Source organism: Orycteropus afer, unplaced genomic scaffold, assembly GCF_000298275.1.
Source record: "Orycteropus afer afer isolate SDZICR_OR568_19922 unplaced genomic scaffold, OryAfe1.0 scaffold00199, whole genome shotgun sequence".
NCBI lineage: Eukaryota > Metazoa > Chordata > Mammalia > Tubulidentata > Orycteropodidae > Orycteropus > Orycteropus afer.
Window position 1 is genome coordinate 2,680,592 of NW_006921786.1, and position 6,384 is coordinate 2,686,975.

At 42.8% G+C, this 6,384-nt stretch overlaps 1 protein-coding gene across 1 annotated transcript in view; it reads left to right on the forward strand.

Moving 5' to 3' along the window:
• SHISA6 (shisa family member 6) overlaps positions 1-6,384 on the forward strand; it is a 530,517-nt gene that overhangs the window by 251,116 nt on the left and 273,017 nt on the right. The window lies entirely within an intron of this gene.

Sequence of the window (6,384 nt, forward strand, 5' to 3'; positions counted from 1 at the left end):
CAGGGGTCCAAGATTATCTTCTGTGTCTGTGTTAATTGGTTTCCCTTTTCTTTGTTGAAGAGGGTCTGTGCAATCCTTCTGCCTAGTCCGCCATCTTGAGAGTACATTTCTTAATGTTCTTGTTTATGTGGAGGATGAGGCAAGACCCTCAGATGAAGGGTATGGGGAACAGAAGGTGGGGTATGGGCAACAGGAGCAAGTGTAAATTGTCAGAGTCATTTGATGAGCAGAAGAGCAAATATTCTGGGGAAGGATTCAGGATTACCAAAGTGTTGAGATGTTTGGTCATTGATTCCGAGACCAAATACTAGCAATGATAATAATAAACAATGTTTAATATATTCTAGACACTGTTCTAAACCCTTTGCATATATTTATTCATTGAATCCTTTCTATCACCCTATGAGGTGTGTTCTATTGTTTTTCTCATTTTGCAGATGAGCAAATTGGGAGATTAAATAATTAGCCCTAAATCACACCATGAATGAGAGACAAAACTGTGACTTGAACCCAGATGGTAAGTGTAGCACTGGAGTTTGCCTCTTCCTCTTGTGTTATGGAGCTATACCTTAACACTGCATTTCATTTTGACTAGCCTGGCTCACCTGCTGAGGCCCTGGATGGTAATCAGGTGCATCAATCTTCCTCCCACTGGAGGGGCAAATTTGAGGATGGAAGTGGCAGAAACTCACTCCAGAATGTGTGGCACATTGGGGGAAGTTCCCATGGATGATTTCCCACACACACTCCTGCTTTTTGTTCTCTTGACAGGGATGTGGCTACCCCACTCCCAACACTGATGAGGAAGGCTGATCAAAGCACATCCCAGTCCCAGTGATGAAATCTTGCTCTTCTTCTAGAAGGAAGCATCTGACCACAGTCAGACATGACATTCACTGCTCCTATAAGGCACCCTATACCCTATGCAAAAATTCACTAACTTTATTTCTTTCTCATCTCAAATTTTAGCCAGCCACATTATTTCATGTTGTTGTTGTTGTTGTTTGCCGTCGAGTCGGCACCGACTCATAGCGACCCCTCCTTGGGTTTCCGAGGCAGTATCGCTACGGAAGTAGGATTGCCCAACCTTCCTTCCGAGGAGTGGCATTATTTCATATGACAGCAAATACCTCAAATCAATGTAAGAATACCCTGCATTTGAATATGAACCTTTCCTTATTAACTTCCCAGGGATATGTATGTAATGTCCACAAATTAAGTCATCTTCCAAGTCTGAAAAATGTATAGCCCCCAGTTTCTTCTGTCTCTAATTTCTTCTTCTGCCCTTAGTCAGAGGGTCTCTTTTAGGTATTGGGAAAAGGCAGGGTCCCATTAGCAGCTGCTGGTCAGGAAGCCCCCCACTAGTTTCAGCCCTCTCAAAGTTGATTTACTCTGACCCAAGTCTCTCATGTGACTGATTTTTTCAAAAAGAACCAGTCTTTAGATGGCACAAAATAACCACCAGACTCCCTATACAAGCTACAGCATTGAGGTAATACATTATTACAAGGCTGTTGGGCACTTCTCAGCAAAATTCTGCACCCAGCCAAGTACATGGTCTATCCTCCACAAACATCTTTTTCCAGGAAAAAGATGTCTTTCCACATTTTGTTTCTGTCTCCTGGGTTTAGCCATCTGTTGCAGGTTGGGGCCATTCCCTGGAGAAGAAGATCATGCTTGGTAAAGTGGAAGGTCAGCAATAAAGGGGAAGGCCCTCAACCAGATGGATTGACACAGTGGCTACAATGATGGCCTCAAGTATAGCAAGGATTGTGAGGCTGTTACCGAACCGGGCAGTGTTTCATTCTGTTGTGCACAGGGTCACTAGGAGTCAGAGTTGACTCAACGGCACCTAACAACAACAGCAGGTTGAGGTGAGTATCAGTATACCCTAAGAATGAGCATCAATACACAACAGTCCCAAATAATTTACCAGTGGAAATTCGGTGACCTGACTCAGGTCCCTGCATCTAAGACTTGCTCTCTTCTTTACCCATAGTATATTTTAAAAGCTGAACTCCCTGTGCCAGTGTTGCCAAGGAAGATGGAGTACAATTTGAGCTCCTATTTCAGGGTACAACGTTGCAGAATGAAGTGGCCTTCAGCCTGGGAGGTTGCTCAGAGACTCTGACTCTAGACTACAACATGAAGTCCCCACTCACTCACCTCCATGCTTCCATCTCCTAAAATAGGGGCCACAGAATCCCAGTGCAGGCACATTTGAGATGGAGCAGTTTCCTTTTTGGTGTGAAATTAGGTGGGTTTGATTATTTTCTCCCACTAGATCTTAGTGATTCTCTCTTTTTCCAAAATATATCGAAGAGAGAGACTTGAAGAGAGCACCATAAGCCACAGAAGGACAATGATCACCATTGTGAGCCTTGGGACTACCCCACAAACCATGGATAGAAGAGAGATCTTCCTAAAGCTTTGAATAATTTTGAACCTGAGACTTTCCCTTTTCTTTCTCCCTGGAGTGTTTTGATGTTTTTAGCATATCAAAGTTGGTTTGGTAATAATAATGTAGCAATTCACTGAACAATTGTAAGTGCTTTACAATGGTTAAGTGTGTTATCAGATTTAATTTAATCTTTGTCACATCCCTAGGAGGCAGGCACTATTCCCATTTTACAGATAAGGATAACTGAGGCTCAGAGAGGATAAATGGTTTGTCCAGGGTCACATAGCTCATGTCAGAGCCAGATGGATTTATTGAAAGCCTATGCTCTTATCCTGTATGTTGTATCTTACTGAGAAATGTTTGAGGCCATTTAGTAACTCAGAGTTGGCTTTCTTGGAAGCAGAGTAGAATGAAAAGAATCCATCAGCATTTAGAGAAAGTGGATTTAGGTTCTGTCCTAAATCACAGGTAAGTCATTCTTTGAACATGTATAATTATTTAACCTTTCTGATACTCACCTGCAAAATGAAGATACTATTTTCTTCAAATATTTTCCTTTAGATAATAAAAGTCACTCATTGCCAAGGTCTCAGTCCAAAGGCACGTGATAAAATGCTACTAGGTGGTGCCAGTTGCCCAGGATAGCCCCACTAAGTTAGATGCACTTGTAGGAAGCTCATTGTTTTTGTAGAATATGAGAAAAAGTCAAGAAATAGGCAAGCAGGCCCTAGTCACCCCACAGGCTAACACACTGTCTGTCTGCATGGTACAAACAAGAGGTTGTTATTAGCTGCCATCAAATTCACCCTCAACTCACAGCAACCCTAAGCACAGTGAAACAAAGTGCTGCCTCTGTCTTGCACCATTCCCATGAGTGGTTGCAGATCTGACCAATAGGGTTTTCACTGGCTGATTTATAGAAGTAGATCACCAGGCCTTTCTTCCTAGTCAATCTCAGTCTGGAAGTTCGGTTGAAACTTGTTTAGTGTCAAAGCAACACACAAGCCTCCACTGACAGATAGGTGGTGGCTGCTCATGAAGTGCATTGACCAGGAATGATTTACATGCATAACTGAGCCATGAGCTCTTTCTCAATCCCATAAGATTTTAGGGACAAAGAAACAGCTGCCTTTCCTGTATTTTTTGCCTTTTCTACCCAGGCCTTCTTCAGGCCAGGATCCTGCTCACAACAATGAGATAGAAGTGAGATGGTGATTACAGCAAGAGACAGGAATCTGGTTAGACTCTGGGCAACTCTCCAAGGAGAATTGCAGCCAGCATATCTGAGGAGAAAACAAATGGCACACTGGGGTCTCCCTGAAATAGAAACTAGCTCTGTGCTATTTCCTCCAACACAGAGGAGGCTGTCAGCTGCAGGATCCATTAGGACGAGCTCTGCTCTGGGAAGAAGAAGATGCAGATTATAGTCATAGACCATCAATCACTTCCATGAACTTGGGCCACTTGCTTTTTCCTACCTCCCAGTCCCTGTTACTTCATCTGTAAATATTGAGGCTGGAAAAGATGACCTTCAGAGCTCATTCAGTTGTAACATTTGATTCTATCTGTAGGACATGGGGCAAGGGGCAGGGGCAGGGACAGGGAAGAAGAATTATGCCCTTCTAAAATCTTTGAAGATGAAAGATGAACCCTTTTGCATATACAGTACTGCGATGTCAGTGATGGCAAACATTGATATATGGGTGGATAGATGGGTGGACAGGCTGAACAACTAGGTGTGACTTTGCAGGGGTGAGTGTGTCCATGACCATGTATAGGGTTGGTAGACAGTGTTTCTATAAGTGTATTTGTATGTTCTATAAGAATTTCCAGGGAGCTCTGGTAGCATAGTGGCTAAGACACTTGCCTGCTAACCAGACGGCTGGCGGTTCAAACCCACCAGCCACTCCTCGGAAGGAAGGTTGGGCAATCCTACTTCCGTAGTGATACTGCCTCGGAAACCCAAGGAGGGGTCGCTATGAGTTGGGGCCGACTCGACGGCACATAACAACAACAACAACAACATAAGAATTTCCAGGTATATAGTAGAGCTGACAAAGGACAAGGTTGTTGTCACTTCTTGGCTACAGCCAGCTACCCAGAGGAAGCGAGTAGTTGGACCTGTGGGCTTGGGACCATGGTTGCAGGGGACATCAAGCTCAATTGGCATAACATACTACACAAAAACATTTTACACATCCTACTTTGATGAGTAGCAACTGGGATCTTAAAAGCTTGCAAGCAGCCATCTAGATGCAATGATGGATCTCTCCTCATCCAGAGCAAAGAAGAATGAAGCAAACCAAAGACATATGGAAACAATTAGTCTAAGGGACTGGTACACCATGCAGTCCTCAGCCTATATGCCTGTGAAACCAGAAGAACTAGATGGTGCCCAACTACACTGTCAACCACTCATCGGGGGATTTGTGTAGAAGATCCTGGATAGAGTGGGAGAACAATGTGGAACAAAACTCAGAATCATTAAAAAAAAAAAAAAAAAAAGGGACAAGGTTTGCTGGTCTGATAGGACCTAGTGGAATCCCTGAGACTGTGGCCCCTAACTGCCCTTCAGGTCAGGAATTGAACTCACTCCTATGGCTTCCAGCCAAACAAAAGACAGGCACATGACCTGAACATTTATTTTAGGTAGATACAATCCTTGGAGAGATCAGTCATGGGAGAATAGAAGGGCTGTGTACAGGAAGACAGCTCAGGGGGCAGGAGTGCATGGGAGGGAAGGATACAGGAAAGAGGAAACTATGGGGAGGAAGTGGGAGGGGAGCTGTTGCATTGTGGGAAATTGCAATCAACGTCATGAGACAAAGTATATGTGAACTGCTGTGTGGAAATGAATTTGCTCTGTAAACTTTCACCCAAATCACAATAAATTTAAAAAAAAAAAATCTTTGAGGATGAATGTCATCATTTCTACCAAGCAGTTGTTCCTTTCACACCTTGGTAAATAATGAGGGTACTCTGTTGTTGTTAGGTGTCATTGAATCAGTTCTGACCCATAGTGACTCTGTGTACAACAGAATGAAACACTGCCCAATCCTCACAGTGTCATCCTCACAGTCATTGCTATGTTTGAGCCCATTGTTGCATCCAGTCTGTCAGTCCACCTCATTAAGGCTCTTCTTCTTTTTCACCGATACTCTACCAGTCATTATGTCCTTCTTCAGTGACTGGTCCTTCTTAATAACATGTCCAAAGTATGTGATACAAAGTCCACCATGCTTCAAAGGAGCATTCTGGCTGTACTTCTTCCAAAACCAATTTATTTTTTCTTCTGACAGTCCATGGTATAGTCAATATTCTTCACCAACAGCATAATTCAAACATATCAGTTCTTTCCTATTCATTGTCCTCTTTTGTATGTGTTTGAGGTGACTAAAAATATCATAACTTAGGTCAAGCACTCTATACTCCCCAAAGTGATATATTTGCTTTTTCATACTTTAAAGAGGTCTTTTACAGCAAATTTGCCCAATGCAATGCATCATTTTATATCTTGACTGCTGCTTTCATGGGTGTTGATTGTGGACCAAGCAAAATGAAATCCTTCACAATTTCCAACTTTTCTCTGTTTATCATGATATACTTATTGGTCCAGTTGCGAGGATTTTTATTATATGTTGAGATGTAACCCATACTGAAGGTTGTAGTCTTCGGTCTTCATCAGTAAATGCTTCAAGTCCTCTTCACTTTCAGCAAGCAAGGTTGTGGCACTGCATATCTCAGATTGTTTGTGAGTCTTTCTCCAGCACTGGTGCTGCATTCTTCTTCATATTGTCCAGCTTCTGGTATTATTTGCTTAGCATTCAGATTGAATAAGTACAGTGAAAGGATATAGCCCTGACACACACTCTTCCTGATTTTAAACTATGCAGTATCCCCTAGTTCAGATTGAATGGACGCCTCTTGATCTATGTACAGGTTCCTCGTGGGCACAATTAAGTGTTCTGGAATTCCCATTCCTT